The sequence below is a fragment of the Taudactylus pleione genome, unplaced genomic scaffold (genome assembly GCF_031769625.1).
Source record: "Taudactylus pleione unplaced genomic scaffold, aTauple2 ptg000129l, whole genome shotgun sequence".
Taxonomy (NCBI): Eukaryota; Metazoa; Chordata; class Amphibia; order Anura; family Myobatrachidae; genus Taudactylus; species Taudactylus pleione.
The window spans coordinates 13,945,426-13,971,301 of NW_028284531.1; the positions used below are offsets into that span (position 1 = coordinate 13,945,426).

Genomic DNA, 25,876 nt, shown 5'->3' on the forward strand with positions numbered 1-25,876 from the left:
GCCCCCCACCCCCCCACAGCAGCAGTATAGCAGACTGGCAGTGGAATATGGCAGTGCATACCCCCCCCCCCAGCAATAGATGGCACCTGGCTGCAGTCACAAAAAAAAAAAACTGGGACACCCAGCCCGCCCCCCACCCCCCCACAGTAGCAGTATAGCAGACCGGCGGTGGAATATGGCGGTGCCTACCCTACCCCCCCAGCAATAGATGGCACCTGGCAGCGGCTGCAGTCACACAAAAAAAAAATACTGAGACTCCCAGCCCGCCCCCCACCCCCCACAGCAGCAGTATAGCAGACAGTCTGGCAGTGGAATTATATGGCAGTGCCAGGGGGGGGGGAGCGGGCGGGCGGCGGGGGCTGGGAGTTCGATTAATACTCGGACTCCCAGCCCCTGCCGCCGGCCTGCCTGCAAGATCCCCGGCGCTCCCCCGACACATACTGGCCGCAGGATCAACAATTCGGCGGACGGGCCACTTACAATTTACGGCCGCCGCCCGGCGCCGAACTCTGCAGGTACGGAGGCGCGGCAGACAGTCCACAGCGGCACTGAGTGGAGTCACGGTGCCTGCCTGGGAACTGGCTGGGAGGGGCTTGCGCGCTGCAGCTCCCCCCTACAGCCAGCCCAGGCAGTGTCACAGTCTTCCTGCAAAAAAAAAAAAAAAAATGTTTTAAGCAGCGCTGCTCGCCGGGTCGAACAGGGGGGGTTTCCAGGGACTCGGAAACCCCCCCTGCGTGCGCGGGTGAAGTCAGCTCCTGCAAATGTCATACCAAAGGCATGCGCACAAAAATGCGGAGTGGCCTTGTGACAGCTATTGGCTCTGTAGCTTGACTACAGATATATATTAGCTATTTGGCTCTGACTGGTTGGCCACCCCTGTACCACAGCAACAGCACAGCAGTACACTTACTAATTTACTATCTATGAAGACTCAGGGCCTGATTCAAAGATGGACGCTAATGTGATCGCAGCTGCAATTCAGCATGGAACGCAGCTGAGAAAATATTCCAAAGCGCACCTGAGCATAATGACGTCCACTCACATGCACATGACGTCACTTACCTGCATAAATATCGGTAACATAGACGCACATCGAGCAGCCATCTAACCTTTGCGGCATGTCTGACCTGCCGCAGCCTTGGGAGCTCTTCTGACAGGCAGAGCTGTGTAGGCAATCACAGTGGCTAATTTATACACGCCCATGAAACGGCGTTCAAATGGACAAACAAGCCTGCGTGTTTCAGACAACCCCGTCACCACTCCCTAACACTGACAGCCTGTCACTCACTCTGTGATGGATTCCTCTGTGCGTCTGTAGTAATGCAATCGCTGCGCACGTGCAGTGGGGCTTATATGCATGTGTGATGGAAAACAATCGCTCGATCTGTGCGCGTAATCACCTTTGCGTCCATCTCTAAATCAGACCCTCAGTCTCTTCTCAGCTCGGACGACATCCCTGCTCCTTGTCTCTGAGAGGAAGAGAAGGAGCTAAGGGGACGATAGATGAGGCCAGGGGTTGAAAGCAAGCGCACGTCAGCGCTGATGATAGGCAGCCGGGCAGACGCTGTAGGGTGCACACTGCCACAGTGACTGACAGTGGTGGCTGCAGCATGCTAGACCAGTGCCATGGGCGCCACTAGACCATCACCACAGACACAGCACACAATATTATGTATGTTACATTTATCAGTGGCATGCGGTGCCCTCCAGTGGCTGGCACACCTAAGCAGCTGCTTATTGGTAGCGCTGACCCTGATAATAATGCTTAATTATCCACCATATCACACAGAAAAATGTGTCGTCGTACATCTTTGCTTCAGTCACGACAAATAACCCCTCTTGGCACACCTAGGCCAGTGAGACTCTGCTAGAGCTGGGTGTGTTTTTCACGTCTTGTTTTGTCGAAAAACTGCTTCTAAGTCGCAATGTGATGTGCTTAGGACACACCACAGGACTGGGCTGATTATTTTGATATGTGACACTTGTATATCGGTGTGCAGCTGAATCAGCATGCAAAGTGCTATGATGAAGCAGCGGCGGCTTTTTTGCACGCAAAATCAACCAATTTTTTTGTTTGCTAAACTGTCCTGTTGTCAGACTTTTCCTAAGGGCTTTTGCAACGTATCAAAGCTTGTCCTTGACTTGTCACTTTAACTGCCAAACATCCCCAAAAAAACCTGTACTATAGTAAGTTAAGATAACCAGCAGGAGTCTGAGTTCTAAACTGCCACCCCATAAAAGCAATATGCTTCATGCATTGCGTTTTGTTTGAAATAAGGGATTGGTGAACAGAGCACATCTCCTTATTCCTACAAAGACAAATGTCTATATACTAGTTAAGTATGCACTGTGCAGCCAATTTTAATCCTCCTAATCCTTTTCCAGTTATAATGGCTCATTAAAAGTAGGGATGAGCGCGTTCGGTTCCCTGAGAACCGAACCCACCCGAACTTCGGGGATCCGGGGCGATCCGAGCCCAAGCTCGGATCTCCCTGTCTGCCCCGGATCCCTCTCCCGAGGCAAAACCTCGAGATCTGCTGTCGGATCTCGAGGTTTTGCCTCGAGCGGCCATTTTAAAAAAAATGCCTTTGCCTTTAATGGGCAAAGTGCTGATTGGCTGACAGAGCCGTCTGTCACGGCTCTCAGCCAATCAGCATTATGGTGCTCATTTGCATGTAGCACGGACTCGTGAGATCCGTGCTACATGCATCTGTGTGACTGACAGTGACACAGAGCACAGTTGGGTCAGTGAGACCCGTCTGTGCTGCTGTGTATTTCAATGACACAGATGCACGCACGGACCAGGAGATCCGTGCTACTTGCATCTGTGTCATTGACACAGAGCACTGACGGGTCCGTGAGACCCGTCTGTGCTGCTGTGGTAAAAAAAAAAAAAAACCTGTGTAAAAAAAGAAAAAAATGGCGTGCCCCCCCCCCAAAAAAGAGCAACCAGCCCCGGGCATTAGTGACCCAGTGCTGGGTGTGCTTAAATACAGGGGACCCCTGTACTTAAGCACAACCAGCACCGGGCTAGTCAGAACCAGCGCTGGTTGCCAAAATACGGGGGACAAACGACGTAGGGGTCCCCCGTATTCTGCGCAACCAGCTCTGGGCTCTGATCCGGTCCTAGTTCTGGAAATACAGGGGAAAAAAATTAGTAGGGTTCCCCTGTATGTTCCAGAACCAGCACTGGACTTTTTCTAGCGGGGGGCTGATGCCACAGCCAGGGGAGCCCTTTCACCGGGCCCCCCAGCCGCAGCATCAGCCCTGACCGCTAGTCAGCCCAGGCCGGGGATCCCTGGAGAGCTGGGGACCCCCCCAATGCCTCTCCAGGGCACCCCAGGCCCAGGCTGATAGCCCGGGGCTATCCCCGCCACCCCTGGTGGCGGTGGGTGGCGGGTTGATTGTGTGGTGTGGTGTAAATAAAGAATATCAAACATTGTCTTTACAAGTAGAACTGCAAGTCCCAGCAAGCCTGCCCCGCATGCTGGTACTTGGAGAACCACAAGTACCAGCATGCAGGGCATTAAGGGCCCACTAGTACCTGTAGTTCACCTGTAAAAAAAATGTTTTAAAAAAACACAGGACACACACACCGTGACAGTATAAGTTTATTAAACATACATACACACACACACACATATACACATACTCACCTATGTAACCTGTAGCATCGGTCCACTTGTCCGGTAAAGTATACATAGGGGACCTGTGAAAAAAAACATACTCACCATCTCCTATGCGAGGTTCTGTCCTCTTCGTTCCAAAGTAGGCATCCCCGGACTTGCCAAAAAAAAAACGAAAACGCGATCCACGAACTTAGTACCGTTCTATAGAACGGTACTTCCCGAATGAGAGCTTAGCGGCGGGGTATCACCATGGAAACCATATCATATCACCATATCATTGGCTGAGAGAGGTCATCTCCAGTCTCTCAGCCAATGAACGGCTCCCTCCATTGTAGTGAATGGTGGGAGCCGCAAGGTTATTAAAGTTTACCCTGCGGTTCCCACCATTCACTACAATGGAGGGAGCCGTTCATTGGCTGAGAGATGGGAGATGACCTCTCTCAGCCAATGAACGCTTAGCAGCGGGGTTTCCATGGTGATACCCCGCCGCTAAGCTCTCATTCGGGAAGTACCGTTCTATAGAACGGTACTAAGTTCGTGGATCGCGTTTTCGTTTTGTTTTTTTGCCAAGTCCGGGGATGCCTACTTTGGAACGAAGAGGACAGAACCTCGCATAGGAGATGGTGAGTATGTTTTTTTTCACAGGTCCCCTATGGATACTTTACCGGACAAGTGGACCGATGCTACAGGTTACATAGGTGAGTATGTGTACATGTGTGTGTGTGTGTATGTATGTTTAATAAACTTATACTGTCACGGTGTGTGTGTCCTGTGTTTTTTTAAACATTTTTTTTACAGGTGAACTACAGGTACTAGTGGGCCCTTAATGCCCTGCATGCTGGTACTTGTGGTTCTCCAAGTACCAGCATGCGGGGCAGGCTAGCTGGGACTTGCAGTTCTACTTGTAAAGACAATGTTTGATATTCTTTATTTACACCACACCACACAATCAACCCGCCACCCACCGTCACCAGGGGTGGCGGGGATAGCCCCGGGCTATCAGCCTGGGCCTGGGGTGCCCTGGAGAGGGTGACCCCTTTATTGGGGGGGTCCCCAGCTCTCCAGGGATCCCCGGCCTGGGCTGACTAGCGGTCAGGGCTGATGCTGTGGCTGGGGGGCCCGGTGAAAGGGCTCCCCTGGCTGTGGCATCAGCCCCCCGCTAGAAAAAGTCCAGTGCTGGTCCTGGAACATACAGGGGAACCCTACAAATTTTTTTCCCCTGTATTTCCAGAACCAGGACCGGATCAGAGCCCAGAGCTGGTTGCGCAGAATACGGGGGACCCCTACGTCGTTTGTCCCCCGTATTTTGGTATCCAGCGCTGGTTCTGACTAGCCCGTGCTGGTTGTGCTTAAGTACAGGGGACCCCTACGTCGTTTGTCCCCTGTATTTAAGCACACCCAGCACTGGGTTACTAATGCCCGGGGCTGGTTGCTCTTTTTTGGGGGGGTGCACGCCATTTTTTTCTTTTTTTACACAGGTTTTTTTTTTTTTTTTACCACAGCAGCACAGACGGGTCTCACGGACCTGTCATTGCTCTGTGCCAATCACACAGATGCATGTAGCACGGATCTCCCGGGTTCGTTCTACATGCAAATGGGCACCATAACGCTGATTGGCTTCCTGTCTGCCACTGCAGTGCCACTCCTAGATGGGCCACGTGTTTGTGCCGCCCACTTGTGTCGCTTAGCATAGTCATCCAGCTACCTCGGTGCAACCTTTTGGCCTAAAAACAATATTGTGAGGTGTGAGGTGTTCAGAATAGAGTGGAAATGAGTGGAAATTAATGTTATTGGGGTTATTAATAGCGTAGGAACAAAAAAAGGCCCATTTTATGTGATTTTAGCGTTTTTTTTTATTTTTTAAGAAAAAATCCAGATCCAAAACACAAAACCCAGAACCCAAAACACGGAAGGGTGGTTTTGGCAAAACCAATCCAGATCCAAAACACGAAGAAAGATCCAGATCCAAAACCAAAACACAAAACACGAAAAGTGGCCGGTGCACACCCCTAATTAAAAGACATTATTATTTTACATTTTTCCTTTTTTAATCTACATGATATAAAACTCACATGTCTTTATTCTGACCCCTCACTGGGGTGGGGCCAGGGGCATTTCTAGAGAGGAGGGGGCCCGTGTGCAGTCTCCGACACGGGCCCCCTCCTCTCTGTCCGGTGGCTGGCAGCGCACTGGGCTGAGCGCGGCCAGCACCGGAGTTATAGGATCTGGGCACTAGAGTGCACCCAGAGTCTATAGAGTATGCGCTGGTCACCGGGAAAATGGCTGTGGCTGCCATTTTCCAGTCGTTTTTTACAGCGTCTGACCCCCGCGCCGAAGTGGGACTCCAGAGAGGTAAGTAATACTATGGGTGCAGGGTGTGCGGTGAAGGGCCCCCCTTGGTCCAGGGGCCCGTGTTCCCCGCACACCCTGCACCCATTATAGATACGTCCCTGGGTGGGACAATCGTTGGAATTGCTTCTTCAAAGTGCTAGGCTGTGGGTTCAATTCTGTCTAGTGTACTATTTGGGTGGTTTGTATATTCTCTTTATGTGTTTCCTCTCGCAGTCCAAAATCATATTAGTACTGTGATTTATGTCTTACAAGATGGACACTATTGTGTATTTCTTTGATATATAATGTAGACTGTATGCTCCAATGGCACGGGACATGAATGATTATATATTCTCTGTGAATTGCTGGCACTATCTAAATAAAGTATAATAATATCTCACCTTTCATTCTGCTTTTCAGCAGAATTAGCATATTTTTCAAAGCATCGACATTCATAGCTTGTTTCAGTCTCATTTGCCTGGACAAGGAGAGCAGATTAACATTTATCACCTACTGTAGAATAAACCATGAAATAGTTGCACACCATAAATACTGGGTACTTGTTAATTATATGGGCACCATTTGACAAAAAATATGGGTTCAGATTTTCCTTCAAATGTTGATAGAATGACTGGTGGACAAAGGCCCTCATTCAGAGCCGCTCGCTATTTGCGGTCGTTCGTTCTAAAACAAGGGGTGGCTATTCAAATCAACCGTTCGCTAATTGCGGTCTGTTTACGTCTCTAAGTCTGAACGAGCGAGCAAAACTTGCAGTTGTAATTTTGAAAAATAAGCCCCCTTGCCGCTCGCACCATACGTCATGTCCGCTATTTATTAGATTAATCGAGTACATCGAACAGCGTATGAACTGCTCGCTATTCTTGTGGCTGTTTTTTTCAACCGCTATTTTGCGAGCAGTTCTGAGTAAAAAAAAACCAAGTGACGTGGTCAATGACGCTGCTGTATTAATTATGCACTCCCTTAAAACGTCCATTTTGACCTTTAAGCACGCCTGCAATCTAATTCCACACCCCCGTTTTCAAGCACCTTCCCCTGTTACCACCCACATGTGCCTCCTTCTGTCACTCAAAATAGCAGACATTCGCTATATAGCGAACAAACGATTTTCGGCCACACTCACTGGTTCGCGCAGGCGTATTAAAAACCGTACGCATGCGCAGATGTGCGAACATCGGTCAGAACGAACGAGCGGCCGCTTACGAGCGGCTCTGAATCAGGGCCAAAGTTTTCTGAGTGGCACCTGTATAATTAATAAGTACCAAATTCTGTGTTTATATCTGCCAACTGGACATTGTATTAAAGGATTAGTCTGTTTTTTTCACATTAATAAATCCATAACATAACTTCTCCTATTTAATATACTGAATACACGTTACAACAACAGCAGTTTGTAGACTATAAAATGTATAAATTAAGATTTAGAACAATATTTTTATCAAGTGATACAGAGATGAAGTTTCTCACACCCGCACCCTTCTGACTTTAAGAATTTTGAATGGTTGCTCAAGTTCAGGTACATTTGAGAAACAAGCAATAAATGTAGCATACAGTTTACCAAACATATTTACTGTATACATTACACTTAAAAGAAGGACAGATACATTATACTTCAACAGAGTCATAATATTGGGTCACTACTGGGATTAAGGGCTCGATTCAGACCCGCTCGCTAGATGCATATGCAAATTCGGCAAGGCAGGCGATCGCATGGCAAAGCATTAGCACACCCACTATGTCTTAGCGTGCGATCGCATTGTGTATGCAGACGCCCACCAGCCTGTCTTAAGACGCCTACTAGTGCACATAATCTCCAGGAAGTATATGCAACCATCGGTAACATTGAGTAGCATCGGAAGCGTTCACAGCTCTTGAGGCTGACCATACTCTACCACAAGCACTGCGAGCACTTCAGTGTAAAATTCAGCCAAGTGACGTGTACAGTGACGCTGCCTCTTAATTATGCACGCCTCTGAAACGGCGTTAGGACGCTCAGACGTGCCTGCATTCGCACCTCCACTCCCGCATTTTTAGCGGCCAGCCTCTGTCACCACCCACAAACGGCCTCTCCTGTCACTCATTTAGCCGGGCTGTCTATGCGCAGCGAGCAAACACTTCCCGATCACTTGCACTGGTTCGCACACACGCATTGCGATGTGTAGGCATGCGCAGAATGCAAACAATCGGCTGGCTGCATGCGAACACATCCTAGCGAGCGGGTCTGAATCAGGCCCTAAGTTCAGAATATATATAAAAAAACAGAATGATATATTTGTACAGTAAATTACAGTCATTAACATAGTGAGCAAATGATAAGAATAGTGCTTAGTGAAACTCCCACTACTTTGAGTGTAAGTACTGAGAGTATCAATCTCTATGGGAAAGGTTGCTGCTAAAGGTGAAGAATTTTCTAGCCTGGTTCCAAGAGTTTATGCGATTACTAGGGAGTGCTGTAACAGACACCTGATGTGCTCATATTGCTCTACATTGAGGTGCACAGATACTGATTATTGGGTTATAATTTTGCTGGTGTGAACAGAAATCCGAACCCCTCCGAGCCCCCCCGATCCGAGTCCGATCCGAGTCAGGCTCGACTTTTCCCGCCTGACTCGGATCTGAAATCGAGGCAAAACGTCATCATCCCGCCTTCCGAGTCTCGCGGGTTTTGGATCCTATATAAGGTACCCGCGTCGGCGCCATTTTCTCACTCGGCTGTGGACAGTGAAGAGGGAGGGTGGGAGTTAGGGCTGGCTGGGCTGTGTAGTGTAGTGTAGTGTAGTGCTGCTGTTGTCCACTACTTCAAAGTCCATAGGGGCTGGCTGTGTTGTGCTGTGCTGCTGTTGTTAATAGGGGCTGTGTCCACTACTTCAAAGTCCATAGGGGCTGGCTGGACTGTGTTGTGCAGTCAGTTCTCCATAGCGGCTGTGTCCACTCCAAAGTCCTGTGCAGTGTCCCAGTCCTAAAGGGGTGCTGTAGTGTTGTCCAGGGGGTGCTCTGTCCATCAGGGGTGCTCCCCCCAAGTGCTAAAAAAATAATATATTTTCTGTGTTTGTGAATTGTGTGCGCAGTAGCCGCACGTGCATCAACAAAGTAGTGCCAAGCGTGCGCCTGTGTCATAAGTAAAGGGCCGGCTGGCTTGACCGTTAAAGGGTGCTGTAACCCCCAAAGTACACTCCAGTCCAAACCAAAAAAAAAATTATTTTCTGTGTTTGTGAATTGTGTGCGCAGTAGCCGCACGTGCATCAACAAAGTAGTGCCAAGCGTGCGCCTGTGTCATAAGTAAAGGGCCGGCTGGCTTGACCATTAAAGGGTGCTGTAACCCCCAAAGTACACTCCAGTCCAAACCAAAAAAAAAATTATTTTCTGTGTTTGGGAATTGTGTGCGCAGTAGCCGCACGTGCATCAACAAAGTAGTGCCAAGAGTGCGCCTGTGTCATAAGTAAAGGGCCGGCTGGCTTGACCGTTAAAGGGTGCTGTAACCCCCAAAGTACACTCCAGTCCAAACCAAAAAATATATATTTTCTGTGCTTGTGAATTGTGTGCGCAGTAGCCGCACGTGCATCAACAAAGTAGTGCCAAGCGTGCGCCTGTGTCATAAGTAAAGGGCCAGCTGGCTTGACCATTAAAGGGTGCTGTAACCCCCAAAGTACACTCCAGTCCAAACCAAAAAAATATATATTTTCTGTGTTTGTGAATTGTGTGCGCAGTAGCCGCACGTGCATCAACAAAGTAGTGCCAAGCATGCGCCTGTGTCATAAGTAAAGGGCCGGCTGGCTTGACCATTAAAGGGTGCTGTAACCCCCAAAGTACACTCCAGTCCAAACCAAAAAAAAAATTATTTTCTGTGTTTGGGAATTGTGTGCGCATTAGCCGCACGTGCATCAACAAAGTAGTGCCAAGCGTGCGCCTGTGTCATAAGTAAAGGGCCGGCTGGCTTGACCGTTAAAGGGTGCTGTAACCCCCAAAGTACACTCCAGTCCAAACCAAAAAAAAAAATATTTTCTGTGTTTGTGAATTGTGTGCGCAGTAGCCGGACGTGCATCAACAAAGTAGTGCCAAGCGTGCGCCTGTGTCATAAGTAAAGGGCCGGCTGGCTTGACCATTAAAGGGTGCTGTAACCCCCAAAGTACACTCCAGTCCAAACCAAAAAAATATATATTTTCTGTGTTTGTGACTTGTGTGCACTGTGGCTGCACGTGCATCAACAAAGGAGCAGCGCGAAGCGTGCGCCTGTGTCCCATAAGTAAAGAGCCGGCTGGCTCATTTCTTAAAGGGTGGTGTAACTCACAAAGTGCACTACTCTCCAGCAAAAATAAATAAATATTTTCTGTGTTTGTGTGCGCTTTAGCCGCACGTATATATCAGTATAACATAAATGGAGGACCAAACTTTCTCCGATAAAAATAAAATAGGGAAAGATCAAGAACCACTTCCTCCTAGTGCTGTTGCTGCTGCTGGGAGTTGTTCATCATCCCAGAGAGGAAGTAGAAACATCACTACTTTTACTAAACAATTGACCCTCCAACAGTCCCTAGCGATGAGGATGAAGTACGACAGCAGTCATCCTGAAGCAAAACGTATAACTGTGGCCTTGACTGCTATGTTGGTGCGTCCGGTATCCGCCATTAGTGCAGTGGGATTTAGACAATTGATGGAGGTAGTGTGTCCCCGGTTCCAAATCCCGTCTAGATTCCACCTGCATCCTCAAAGCAGCAGCGACAAGCGTGCGTCTGTCTGTTAAAGGGTGGTGACACCCTCAAAGTGTGCTACACAAACAATAAAAATATTGTTCTTTTTTTTCTGTCTTTGTGAAATGTGTGGGCTGTAGCCGCACTTGCATCCTCAAAGCAGCAGCGACAAGCGTGCGTCTGTCTGTTAAAGGGAGGTGACACCCTCAAAGTGTGCTACACAAACAATAAAAATATTCTTCTTTTTTCTGTCTTTGTGAATTGTGTGGGCTGTAGCCGCACTTGCATCCTCAAAGCAGCAGCGACAAGCGTGCGTCTGTCTGTTAAAGGGTGGTGACACCCTCAAAGTGTGCTACACAAACAATAAAAATATTCTTCTTCTTTCTGTCTTTGTGAATTGTGTGGGCTGTAGCCGCACTTGCATCCTCAAAGCAGCAGCGACAAGCGTGCGTCTGTCTGTTAAAGGGTGGTGACACCCTCAAAGTGTGCTACACAAACAATAAAAATATTGTTCTTTTTTTTCTGTCTTTGTGAATTGTGTGGGCTGTAGCCGCACTTGCATCCTCAAAGCAGCAGCGACAAGCGTGCGTCTGTCTGTTAAAGGGTGGTGTAACCCACAAAGTGCTCCAAAAAATAAAAAACTATTTTTTTAATGTGTTTGTGACTTGTGTGCGATGTAGCCGCACGTGCATCAACATAGTAGCAGCGCCAAGCGTGTGCCTGTGTCATAAGTCAAGGGCTGGTTTGGACATCTGGTCCGGACTGAAGGACGTGCCAACAATTTCTGACAAGTCTACTGTCACTGCATATGATACTGTCCTCAAAGCAGCAGCGACAAGCATGCGTCTGTCTGTTAAAGGGTGGTGACACCCTCAAAGTGTGCTACACAAACAATAAAAATATTCTTCTTTTTTTTCTGTCTTTGTGAATTGTGTGGGCTGTAGCCGCACTTGCATCCTCAAAGCAGCAGCGACAAGCGTGCGTCTGTCTGTTAAAGGGTGGTGTAACTCTCAAAGTGCTCCAAAAAATAAAAAAATATTTTTTTAATGTGTTTGTGACTTGTGTGCGATGTAGCCGCACTTGCATCTTCAAAGCAGCAGCGACAAGCGTGCGTCTGTCTGTTAAAGGGTGGTGACACCCTCAAAGTGTGCTACACAAACAATAAAAATATTGTTCTTTTTTTCAGTCTTTGTGAATTGTGTGGGCTGTAGCCGCACTTGCATCCTTAAAGCAGCAGCGACAAGCGTGCGTCTTTCTGTTAAAGGGTGGTGTAACTCTCAAAGTGCGCTCCACAAACAATAAAAATATTCTTCTTTTTTTTTCTGTCTTTGTGAATTGTGTGGGCTGTAGCCGCACTTGCATCCTCAAAGCAGCAGCGACAAGCATGCGTCTGTCTGTTAAAGGGTGGTGTAACCCTCAAAGGGCGCTCCACAAACAATAAAAATATTCTTCTTTTTTTTTCTGTCTTTGTGAATTGTGTGGGCTGTAGCCGCACTTGCATCCTCAAAGCAGCAGCGACAAGCATGCGTCTGTCTGTTAAAGGATTACATCGGTGACAGCATCCAAGTAGGCATGTCAGACAGTCCGTACCTGTACTGGCAGGAAAAAGAAGCAATTTGGAGGTCCCTGTACAAACTGGCTCTATTTTACCTGAGTTGCCCCCCCTCCAGTGTGTACTCCGAAAGAGTGTTTAGTGCAGCCAGGAACCTTGTCAGCGAAAGGCATAGGAGGTTGCTTCCACAAAATGTGGAGAAGATGATGTTCATAAAATGAATTATCAACTCTTCCAGGGAGACCAGCCTCCGGAACGTACAGAGGGACCTGTGGTTGTGGATTCCAGCGGGGACGAATTAATACTCTGTGAGAATGAGGATGTACACACTGAAGAGGGTGAGGAATCGGTGGATGAGGAGGATGAGGATGACATCTTACCTCCGTAGAGCCAGTTTGTGCAGGGACAGATTAATTGCCAGCTTGTTTTGTGGGGGCCCAAACGAACCAATCATTTCAGCCACAGTTGTGTGGCAGACCCTGGCGCTGAAATGATTGGTTTGTTAAAGTGTGCATGTCCTGTTTATACAACATAAGGGTGGGTGGGAGGGCCCAAGGACAATTCCATCTTGCACCTCTTTTTTTTCTTTGCATTATGTACAGTTTGGGGCCTAGTTTTTCAAACTGCCATCCTGCCTGCCACTGCAGTTTCACGCCTAGATGGGTCACGTGTTTGTGCCGCCCACTCGTGTCGCTTAGCATAGTCATCCAGCTACCTCGGTGCAACCTTTTGGACATAAAAACACTATTGTGAGATGTGAGGTGTTCAGAATAGACTGGAAATGAGTGGAAATTAAGGTTATTGAGGTTAATAATAGCATAGGAGCAGAAAAACCTACAAATTCTGTGATTTTAGCTGTTTTTATGCTTTTTTTCAAAAAAATACAGATCCAAAACACAAAACCCAGAACCCAAAACACGGAAGGGTGGTTTTGGCAAAACCAATCCAGATCCAAAACACGAAGAAAGATCCAGATCCAAAACCAAAACACAAAACACGAAAAGTGGCCGGTGCACACCCCTAGTGTGAACATAATATTCCATTTAATATTTTATTGTTTTGTTGGAGGTACACTTGTTTTGCATACAAAAAAAAAGATAAAGATACTTAGAAGCACACACTTATATACACATATGTAATTGATGCTTGAATAAGTTTTTACATCACATTTATACACCATGGATGCAGCATTGGAGCATCTGCGTGATCTTCTGCTGGCGCAGCGAACCATGAGGTCACTCAAGCTGATGAACACAGTTACTTAAAAGAGGCTAGGAAATCTCCGTCAGGCTATGGAGATCTTGGCCTCTTCCCTACCCCCCAATGGTGGCGACACGTCTCCATTTGGGGAAACGAAGGCCGACGTCGCCCCTCTCCGCCCAGAAACGGCAGCAGACTGTCAATCACTGACAGTCTGCTGCCGATCAGTGTGCGATCACGCCGGACCCGTACTGCACATGCGCAGTACGGGTCTTGCGCTGGAGCAGAACGGCACAATCAAAGATGTGCACTAACCATCGGGTTAGTGCACATCTCTGAATTAGCCCCTATGTCCGGCGTCTCTTTTTGTGAATTATTAGTGAATTGCGCACACATTAACATACATGCAAGTTCTATATGTACATACAATAAAAGGTCAGGTTATGGTAGTGATAATGAGTAGTTAATCCTAGCATGCCAGTGGCCTCATTGCCAGTTGGCCTTGGCCATATGTTAATTTCTTTAAAGCAGAAAATGCATTTCCATACTGCATAAAAATGTATATGCCCACGTCTGTATATAGATTTTTGCATATCATTGACTCTTTACACCTGTAGAAGGGAAATGATGGCAGGCAAGTGCAGGCTCACTACAGTAAGGTAGTGTTCATGTAACGGCAACACAATTATATATGGATGCATTACCTGATATGACTTTGTGAAGACCTATGTCTTGTAGGTAGAAGGACTGGTGCTACAATACACAATCGGCCATCAGCAGCACAATCTAGTTACTTCTGTACTTAAATCATTACTGTCACAGTTCTATTGTATAAAGTCGCTGCCATCCCTTCTCATTAAGTTTTTGACATTTCCCTTTGGGCTCCTTTGGATTTATAGAGGGGATAACAACATATGTGCAAGTGTTTCTATTTAATTACATTTTGTATGGATAATGGGACTAATTTGCATCTATTAATACCTGTCAAGATTCCTTCTTATATATAATATTATATGACATTGATATGTTGTGGACAGAGTAATGCTTTTCTATTTACTAGTAATAATATTGTCTAGCCACATCTAGCAAAAGTATGCACAAAATGAATCCCCCCAAACAGGTAAAAAAAGGTCCGGACTTTAACGCCGTTTCAATCTATGAGATCTTTTTCGCCTTGAAAATTATCTATCATAGATTGAAACTGCGTTGTTGCAGAGAGTTTTGAGGGCTCCTTTCAGGATTTCCAAAGTGACTGTTTTTCATATTACAGATTGGAGGTATGCATATAACTGGTTCTTAAAGTGCGGACCTTTGTTTACCAGCTTGGGGGATTTATATTGTGCATACTTTTGTGTTTACATCTCCCCACTCCCATGTGATCTGAATTCAGTTTATGGACTTACTTTATCAGTTCCTGTCTATATTTGTTTTTATCCAATTTTTGTACGTAATAAATATCGTTTACATCATCTGAACTGCGGGATTCATTATATCAACAACCTTAAAAGAAACCTTTAAGGGTGGAGCCCGTCCTATATATATGTGAGTTGTGGTACGTTATCCCCCCTGTTTGATCGCACGTATGGTGATGTAAACATACCTTTTGATGTATTCACACAATAGATTGAAGTGAGTCTATGGTACGCCTAACCTGATTGAATAGCCGTGGCATAGGATCTATTCTACCTTTGGGAGAATTTGAATTTCATCACTTCATTTCCATAAATCACATAAAAGGAATTTTGTATCTCCGTTGTACTGTCAATACTACACATTGGACCTTTTTTTGTCTTTTCTTTCAATTAACATGTATTGATCATAACTGAAAAATACCGATCAAGCATATGGAACATCGACTTTATTGGTAACATTTGAGTATTAGCATTATCCTTCCATAATTGCTATTGTAAATGTGATTTGTCCAGCGTTTCATCTTTGACACCATGGGGTATATTTATTAAGGTGCAGGTTTTTAGAAGTGGTTTTGTTGCCCATAGCAACCAATCAGATTCTACTTAACATTTATCTAGCACCATCTAGAAGGTAATAGCTAGAATCTGATTGGTTGCTATGGGCAACAAAACCACTTCTAAAAACCCGCACCTTAGTAAATATACCCCCATATATTGGTATATGTTTCCATGTCGCCTTTGATCCTCTTCACTTTGTAAATATATATCACTTCTCTTTACTTGATTTGGGCAGGTTTAGTGAAGAGGATTGGGCAGACATTATTTCTGTGTGCCAGCAATCATTATCCATCATTTATCCCTTTTCACATTTTGTACCTTATAACTGCCTATATTGCAGACAATGCAGCCAGAGGAGCAATTCATGCCATAGATTCTTAGGGATAATTTACTAAGATGGTTACACATAGCAACCAATCAGATTCTACTACTCATTTATCTACCACCTTCTAGAAGATAGTACCTGGAATCTGATTTGATGCTATGGGCAACATCACTTCTTAATAGAACTCCCATCTTAGTAAATTTACCCCTTAATGTACATTAGGCTCAAGGCTAGATTTACTATTTATGTTAGGCTTGTGTGTATGGGCAATAAAGTTTGAGCGGTGCTCTTTTTCTACTCTACACAGCTCTCACATTATTCATGTTTTTTCATCAGTTTAACAACTAATGTAATGGAAGTAATCAGCTGTAGACAATGCGAGATGAATTTCTATGCTAGCAGCAATATATTCTCACAGTTCTGCAAACTGCTTCTCTGGCTCCCAGTGCCTCTTCAGAATCCACTTCAAACTCCTCATCTTCATTTATAAAGAATTAAACCACTCCCTGACCCCTACATCTCTAACCTCCTCTCTCTTCACACTTTCGCCCACCCTCTTTGGTCCTCCCCTGATCAAAGACTCTCCTCCACTACTTTCACCTTCAAGATTTCACCTGGGGTGCCCCCATCCTCTAGAACTCACTACCTTTCCTAGTCAAACTCATAACCATATATAAAAGAGATATGCAGCGCTACAGGTATAATACAAAAATATTTTAAATATGTGTTCTGAACAAGGGGAGTCATCTTATCGAAATGTATTAAGCAGATTTTATTTCTGAGTTGAAACCCTTGGAATCTCCATTATTGCACCTTGCCAACCAGGACCAGTTAAATGATTATAACCATCTGTGCCCAGCCAAGGATTTCCTACAATCACCAATCTTGCAAATAACTTTTGCTAACTTTTGTATGGACTATCTCCCATAGACTGGTAATATTGTTCCTCATTGTAGGACTAAGGAGCTCATTCAGACCTGCTCGCTAAATGCGTTCTCTCGCACCATGCGTATGCAAATCCAGTGCAGGCCCAGCAAGGCAGGCGATCGCACAGCAAGGCATTAGCACGCCCACTATGTCTTGGCGTGCGATCACTTTGTGTATGCAGACGCCCACCAGCCATTCATAAGATGCCCACTAGCATATGTCATCTCCTGGAAGTGCATGAAACCACTGGTACATCGAGGACCATCGGATGTGATTGCAGCGCTTGAGGTTGACTATAACCTACCATAATCACTGCGATTACTTCAGTGTGAAATACAACCATGTGACGTGTCCTATGATGCTGCCTTTTAATTATGCACGCCTCTGAAACGGTGTTGAGATGCTCCGCTCAGGCACGCCTGTGTTCGCTCCTCCACTCCCCCGTTTCTAGTGGCCAGCCCCTGTCACCACCCACAAATGGCCTCTCCTGTCACTCACTCTGCTGGGCAGTCTATGTGCAGCGAGTGAACGCATCCCGATCTCTCGCACTGGTTCGCGCACACGCATTGCGATGCATATGCATGCACAGATTGCAAATATCGGCCAGCTACGAGCGATCACATCATAGCGAGCGGGTCTGAATCAGCTCCTAAGTGCCAACAAATGAGTCATTATTTCTTCATATCATTATTTGGATTAATGACTTTTGCACATTAACAGCTCTATATTTGGGGAATTTCCTCATGGTGTCATTATTATTATTCTGATTGCATGAGATTAACATATCAGTATAATTCTCCATACATATTTTAATTGATGAATAGACAGTTTTATATCAAGCCATATGCATATTTACATTTTTTTGTATAATACCTGTAGCGCTGTATACCTCTTATGTATTTAGGTCTTATTGTTTGTTTTTAACTTTTTTTTATTGTTGTACAGTCTATCAACCAGTCTGCCCAGCTTTAATCATGCCCTTAAAACATAACTTTTTACTAAATCATACCAGCCTTTCTCATATATTAATACTTCTCTCCTCTACCCCTTTACAATGTATCCTTCCCAGATCACCCTCCAGCTATTCACCCCCTCCCCTTAATATGTAAGTTGTTATGGGCAGGGCCCTCCTTTTTCTTGTTATTTCCTAGCACACTCCATGTTACCAGTGCTCTCTTCCCTTGTCTCCTTCTCCCTTTCAGCAACTCTGACTGCCTGCCCCATACTTTGGGTTAGGAACACTAAATACTGAATAGATCTCACCCCTGAGCCATCATTCTATGCTCCTGCAAGTTTCAGCAAGTTGCCCTATGCTTGCCCCTGTCATCTATTCTCCCCAGTCTGTGGTGTTATATTAATATTTTACACTTATGATTTGGACTATGGTCAGCCATTGCTCTGATACGGTGTTACAGTGAAATCTTTTTATGTTTATCCTGTATGACGCCACAAACACTTGGTGGCACCTTAAAAATAAATTATAATAATACATACAGTACATACTTTCTCACACACTTATATAAGTAAAAATGCATTATTTTGTGCAAATACAATTTAACCCTGCCAATTTATTCTCTTGCTTATAGGTGTCCACTAATAGATATAGTAAGCAAGACCAGTGACATATAAATGATTCTTCCAGACATCAGGGCCGCAACTAGGGGGAGGACTAGCGGGGCATGTGCCCCAGGTGCTGGATTTGAGGGGGCGTCGCAGGGCAGACTCCAGGGCTGTTCAACCAGTGCGGTTGAACAGGGGCACCACCCTTTTGGGGGCACAATGCCACAGTTTGGAGAAAGCAGCTCTCCTCCTCTCTTATCTCCTTGCTCCCCCTGCATGCAATGCTTTCACAGTGCACACTTCACTGGGCTCTTGCAGGATCAGTCATAGGTCACATCGAATGTCACATTGCCACACGTCGTCCCTGTCTGTGCTGGGGCTGGCTACGGTGATGAGGGGCTGTAGGCTGGCTGAGTAAGGTGATGGGTTCTGGCTAAGGAAGATGATAGGGATGGGTACTGTCTGAGGAAGGTGATGTGGCTGGGGACTGGGTGAGGAAGGTGATGGGGGCTGGCTTAGGAAGCTGATAGGGGCTGGCTGAGGAAGGTGATTGGGGCTGGGGGCTGTCTGAGGAAGGTAATGGGGGCTGCCTGAGGAAGCCGAAGGGTGCTGGCTGAGGAAGGTGATGGGGGCTTGGTGTTGGCTGAGGAAGGTGATGGGAACTGGCTGAGGAAGGTGATGGGGGCTGGCTGAGGAAGGTGACATCACCCGTACTGAAGAACAATGTCTGAGGAGCCTGCTGCTGCCTTAAGGAGGAGTAAGTGGTGGTGGGAGTAGGGGTAAAACAAACACAGGCTGCTGCTGCAGAGATATAGGCAGAAGAGACATAGGCTACTGCAGTGATACGGGAAGGCGACACAAACACTCATGCAGAGAGACCGGGTGGGGGGGAGCCAAATTACTACTTTGCCCTGGGTGACAAAAATCCTAATTTCGGCCCTGCAGACATTTTATTACTGTTTTGGGTAAAGATATCGCTTTACTAGATGGGAAACAAGAGAATGAATGTCAGCTACATGGAATAGTGCACAGGTTCTCAAACTCGGTCCTCAGAACCCCAAACAGTGCATATTTTCCAGGTCTCCACTTTGAATCAAGTGAAATAATTAGCTCCACCTGAGGACCTTTTAAAATGTGTCAGTGAGTAATGGCTACACCTGTGCACCTGCTGAGTGACCTGCAAAACATGAACTGTGTGTGGTCCTGAGGACCGAGTTTGAGAACCACTGGAATAGTGCTTATGCTCAGCAATACATTAGCTTATCTTGACAGTTTACTGAAAGGTTTATTTTGTTGCAAATCTGAGAGAACAGAAGATTTCAATTACGTATTTTCCACAGAAATCTGCAGTTTAAAATGATTTATGCTCTTTGAAAATAGAATAGGACAACAATTATACATAAAACTGATAATCTTCTATAAAACAGTGAACAAGGCCCAATGAGTCAGTTTCTCAGATGACTGGTTTAGAAATACATACACCGTTTAATATAGTTTTTTAAATGCATTTTAGTTTTGTATTGGGAAACATGAACCTGACGTTCCACAGTGTAACTTGTCCTTGGTACTGACGGGCAATTTAGAAACTGGCCAAACAATTTCCCAATGTTACTCTATGATGACATACATGTAAAGAATAGACCCAGTATGTTTTCTGTACATCACATCCTGGAAACAATACTAGAGATAGGCTGCTGTCAGAGAAGTCTACAAATGCTGCATTTATCTGTTAATTAAATGCAGCTATTAAAGATGTGCCTTCCCCCTCCAAAGTAAGGCTTGGTACGCACCTGAACGATATCAGCCTGATTTGGCAAAAGTGGAAAGATAAATTGGGCATATCGTGCAGTGTGTATGCCTGCTTTGCGTGCTCCCGTGGTCACATGCAATATCGTGTGATTGGCCATGCTGCACGGCCAATCACGCGATATCGCATGTGAGGCTTTACTGTATATAATAATGAAGGACGGAACAGTGATCGTTCCGTTGTTCATTAAATCTTTTAAGTGTGTACCAGCAATCATGCGATGTCTGGGCTGAAGGCAAATCGCCTTGAACATCAGCTAGATTGCCGGTCATTTAAGTGTGTACCCATCCTTAATGTATGGAGATCTGTAAAATGCTCATGTGACAGGATGTCAGACTCTCCTTTGTTTTTATATTCAAGAAAACCCTTAAGCGTATGGAAGCAGGTAGATCCCCTTCCGTAGATTGACCCAGACGTCATCAGCCAGTGTCCAACGTCATTCCCTACCATCCAATTGGGCATAGAGGGGGAATATAATCATGTGGCAAGCGTAGCGAGGCGAGGGGTCAACTTTCTTTTTTTGTGGATTGTGTGGGCAGGAAACTGCACTTCCTCCCTCAGTTCACGTCACTTCCAGGTACAATATCTGAAGGGGAAATATACCTTTCCTTAAGCGTATGGCCTCACTATGGTGGAGTCTTAACAGCCTCTCATAAAGGAAAAGACCACCTTGTCAGGGGCAGATCTATAATGGGTGCAGGGTGTGTCCAGTGGGGGCCCCGCACCGCACATCCTGCACCCATATAATTTAAAACTCACCTGTCCATGGTCCCGCGTCCAGTGTCAGCGCTGCACAGAACACCGGAAAATGGCAGCTGCAGCCATTTTCTGGCGTTCTGCGCAACTGTAGTAGACTCCGGGCACACTCTAGTACCCAGAGTCTACTGCTTCTGCGGTGGCCGGCCAGCCGCATCAGTCGGCTGCCGGCCACCAGGTAGAGAGGAGGGGACCCTACATGGATAATGCACATGGGCCCCCTCCTCTCTTAAGATGCCCCTGCCCCCTGTATCTCCAATTACTGGAGCCAAAATAACCAGAAAGTTTCTCCATGCTTCCTACTGTACACTGCAATGCTCACTGGTCGCTGTATATTGTACATTGAGATTGTTCAGATAACATTCAGGAAACATAGTAATCAACTCTATGTTACGAATCCCACTGCCTGCTCCATGTGAGGCCCCTAGAACCCGGCTAGCGAGATCTTCTGCCAATAACAACAGCCCGTTGTTCCCTTAGAACTAGGATACGTTCAAAGGTAGTTAGGCGGCCGCCTGGACTTATGCTCGAGGTAGTAGAGGCTCACATGGAGATACAGGGGAAGTCAATAGGTAAAGAATGTTCAGTTAGGACTGACACAGTTGATAATTATAAGGATATCGATGGTACAGATGTTGTGAGAGTACAGTTTGTTTTTTGGGCAATAGCTTGGGAGTCGATGGTGTGGCAGCTGTGCCGATGGTGCAGCAATGGTGCGGCAGTGATGCCGATGGTGCGGCAATTATGCCGATGGTGTGGCAATGGTGCCGATGGTGCGGCAATAGCCATAGATAAACAGTCTATGGTTAGTAAATGGCTCTGAGAGCCGATGGTGCGGCAAGTGTGCCGATGTTGCAGCGATGGTGCCGATGTTGGGGCAGTTGCTGTAGGATGAATGTTGGCAGCACGGGAACTGCTGGATATGGCTAGGAAGCCATTTGGAGATTGGTGGTAGCACGGAAGCTACTTGGAGCGGCTGGGAAGCCGTATGGTGAACGATGGCAACACGGGAGCTGCTGGATACAGCTAGGAAGCCGTTTGGAGATAGGTGGTAGCACGGAAGCTACTTGGAGTGACCTGGAAGCCGTATGGTGAATGATGGCAGCACGAGAGCTGCTGGATATAGCTAGGAAGCCGTTTGGAGATTGGTGGTAACACGGAAGCTACTTGGAGCGGCTAAGAAGCCGTATGGTGAACGATGGCAGCACGGGAGCTGCTAGATGTGGTCAGGAAGCCGTCTGGAGATAGGTGGTAGCACGGAAGCTACTTGGAGCGATTAGGAAGCCGTGTGGGAGTTCAGTGAACCGGAGAATAGGAACAACCTGACTCTGCAGCCAGGCTGAGGGAACTCACAGACACTCTATAGTGGGCACAGGTGCAATAGATCAGTGAGTATAAATAGGCTGAAGTCCCAATCAGGTTTGCACTTGTGGAAAACACATCACTTCCTAAGGCGTGCCAATCTCCTAGCAACAGGAAGAACTGGAGAAACCCTGTCCTGTCTGGGCATACTGTCAGAAAGTGTCAAGTCGTGACCGCGACTTGTAACACTCTAAGAATGGGAGCATCATGGCCACACGTCCTACTCTAGATATTGGAGCTCACAGTCAAAAGTGAACAAGTAGAATAGAGAAGTATCAAGCAACCAGAATCCACATATATTCTTATCCTTTTTTTTATTAAAACTAGAAATGTGCAGTTTGGGTTTCCTGAAATACGAACACACCGAAACTTAGGGGTTCTAAGTCGAATTGAGTCCAAGTTCAGAATCACTTTGGGGTTCTGAGTCGAACTGAGTCCCGGTTTGGTTCTGCAGGCAGTTCGGAACTCGGATTTCAAAACCGGACTCGGGTTTTGGATTGCATGTAAACAGGTCCAAAATACAGTAGCTGTTTTATCAATTTTTTTAATCGATTTTAGCAGTTTTTTTAATAGAATTTTATCAATTCTTAAGGAATCTAAAACCAAACCAAAACTGAATCTGAACCAAAACACTTGAGGGTGGTTTTGCCAAAACCAAAACATAATGACAAATTGGAACCAGAACCAAAACATGGGGGTCTGCATACATCTCTAATTAAAACCATCCAAGTTTGTTGAAATGATATCTATATTGTTCTTACTACTGGAAAACATGATTTGATTGTGTTATAACTAATCATCACAAAGGTCTTAAACTTTTTATTTCATTTTAAATTGTGCGCAAAAGGAGGAAACCAACACAACCCATAAAAACACATCACATTATTTCATCAATTGCTTCACATTCTTTACTACAATTGCCTCCTCTAAGTCATCCAACCCAACATCACTAGAGCCGCTGAGACATCCGTTGGGCCGTAACGCTGATGTGAAGGTGTGGCTAATCCTGGGGACATGGCCTACCCATGCTCTGAATAATATGTGCTGATGATAAAATGCGCACCGTCACCTGGCCCTGCAGACAGGCCAGGCCCAGGTACTCTGTACCTGCCCCACCTTCCTTTTGGAGCTCCTGTCCATCACCTCTCCTCTTTCGCAGATAAAACACATATACGTTTCATAGCACCACATTATCTCACTTTTAAAGTCTTCTGTCAGAAATCCATACATTTTATTATACCCTAACACACATTTCGCACATGTCATAAATGCCACCTCTCTTTAAGCCTCCATAAGCACATAGCCACCTAAGCAATACTGCTTCTAAAAGTAAAAAGTTTACACCAGTCAAACCATTACACACCCAAACTTTTCCATGTTCCTTCCAATCCACAATTCCAAAATATTTAAATAATTCTCTCCCGCCCTCCACACCCCTCCCTAGGAGAACAATCAGATCACTCATTTGTATCTCTCTTCTGTACCACTGGCAATACTCCGTGCATACTTTACCATGCCGCATCGTTCAGCCGATTAGTCATCCTATTTGTATCCATTCTTTCCCACACTTCTGCTGTTTCTTTCATTCCATCATAACTTCCATAGCTTTATTTTTCTATGTAAACTAATGTATTTGCACTTTTTCTTCTTTACATATATTTTATTTTGTACATATCATTTTGGACACATAAATAACCCTGACACCACTTCTCCTTACAGTACACAACAACCCTCCGGCCCTGTATGTAACTAGTTTGCTCTGTTCACCAACTTAGAGTATAACCAACATGAAGAGATTCTAACTCAAACATTTCTCTACTAGTCACCTTTCCTTTCATCATGTCTCTTTCACTCACACCATTTTAGCACCCTATAAAACAAGAAAAGCAATATTTAAACACAGAAAAGATTAGGAGTAAATGTTTGCATTGATTGATTTAAAAAAATAAAATAATGAAATTATATTCCCCCTGGCAAAATTACAACTTTCTTACAATTTTATTTCCAGTCTGATTCCAGCTTTCACACCCTTTCAGATCTTCAACAAAGCTTATGCCAAACACTTTTATTCCTTTGAAACCACATTCTCCATCAAAGCCTTTCACGTCCCTTTTCCTACAGTTCAGTCTGCTTGCAGAGGCCCCATAAAGAATAACAGTTAATAATTCTGCTCTAGCAGCTTTCCCATTGTTTTTCATATACCCACAGTACCTAACAGTGTCAAACATCTCCCCGCACTATGAGAGCCTTACTATATCTTTTATTATCATCTGTAACGGAATCGGTATGTAATGATGGCGACTAAATAGCCACCAGATCAAATACCGACAGCAGAAGAGCGACGGTTCCAAATCCCAACGGGGGTGGTAAGTACCCAAACCCTCCCCTCTCCCTACCCTAACCCTCCCTTAGTGGTGCCTAACCTTAACCTCCCTCTTTAGTGCCTAACACTAACCTTCATCCGTTGAGGCCTAAACCTAACCACCCCCTTCCCGCACCCTAAACCTAACCCTCCCGGGGGAGTACCTAACTCTAACCTCCCCCCAGGGGTGCCTAACCCTAACCCCCCCTCCTCTAGCCTAACCCTAACCCTCCCGGGGGAGTGCCTAACCATAAGTCCCCCCTGGGGGTTCCTAAAGCTAACACTCCCCACCCACAGCAAGAACCTAAGACACCAGACTTACCTTCGTTCGGTATGCCAGGTGTCGGGATTTGGGGCTAATGATAGGCGACAGGATTTCAACTCCTATCTTTTGTCCCATGACGGGATTTCGGCAGCCGGGATAGCAGCCGCCGGTATCCTGACTACATCCCTCTGTAACAACAGCTCCATTGCTCCTATAAATATATTAGGGGACAATGGACATCAATGAGTAACCCCTGACTGGGTCTTCTTAATATTCCTACATACCCATTCCTAAAATACTTCCACATACATACAGTATATTCTTATACAATCATTGAAGAACTCTCCAAGGTTTCTCATTATCACTAAGGAGTAAATTTACTAAACAATGATTAGTGAAGACTGACTTTTTTTGACTTTATACCTGTGTTTTTTCATCTGCCATATTTACTATAAGTCAGAACGGCAGACAAAGAGACTAGAAAACCACCAGTTTAGAAGATGCCACTAAACACATCGCCGCCTGCTTGTTTTTGTTTATGCAAACAATAGAGACCACCAAATTTATCATGCAGTGAATTTGCAAACAGTAACATAAGTTTTACAGTATATTGATCTATATGATTATTCATTTTATTGGTATTAAACCCTAGACTACCTAAATGTTCTTTACATTTTCCTTCCTCTTCTTCACTAGTGTCCCTTACACACACACCCTAATTCTTCCCACCTCATTTCTCGTTTATTCAACCTCTTGTCTTCATTTAGAAACATCTTTAATCTTACTTCTGTCACATTTTGTTGAATTTACATTTTAGATTGGTGAGACATTTACAACGGTCAATGCAGACCTTGTCCCTTTGACAATAAATATTTACATTACTCATACCTCTACAATGGAGAGCCAATACAAGTTTGACAACGTGGTACAGTTGCTTTGCATAAAATGTGTTCTGGCTGCCCAACATCTGTTGGTATTGTAGTGAGTCCCCGGGAATCTATTGATGTACTGTACTTGATGGGATTGTTTCTAGAACCTAATGTTTTGGCAGAAGGTCACAGCTGAGACATGAGACATGAGCTCACATCTAGCCCAGACTTCTGGATCTTAAATTTTACTTGTTA

The 25,876-nt window shown here is 45.5% G+C and overlaps 1 protein-coding gene across 4 annotated transcripts in view; it reads right to left on the reverse strand.

Moving 5' to 3' along the window:
• The window catches only part of IL16 (interleukin 16), a 154,399-nt gene that overhangs the window by 102,230 nt on the left and 26,293 nt on the right, over positions 1–25,876 (reverse strand). For 2 of the 4 annotated variants that reach the window (XM_088472853.1, XM_088472856.1), the window contains exon 2: positions 6,362–6,438. The exons of the other annotated variants lie outside the window; for them this stretch is intronic. The gene's annotated coding sequence lies outside the window, so the exon portion shown is untranslated. The remainder of the gene's footprint in view (positions 1–6,361; positions 6,439–25,876) is intronic. 4 annotated transcript variants of the gene reach the window in all.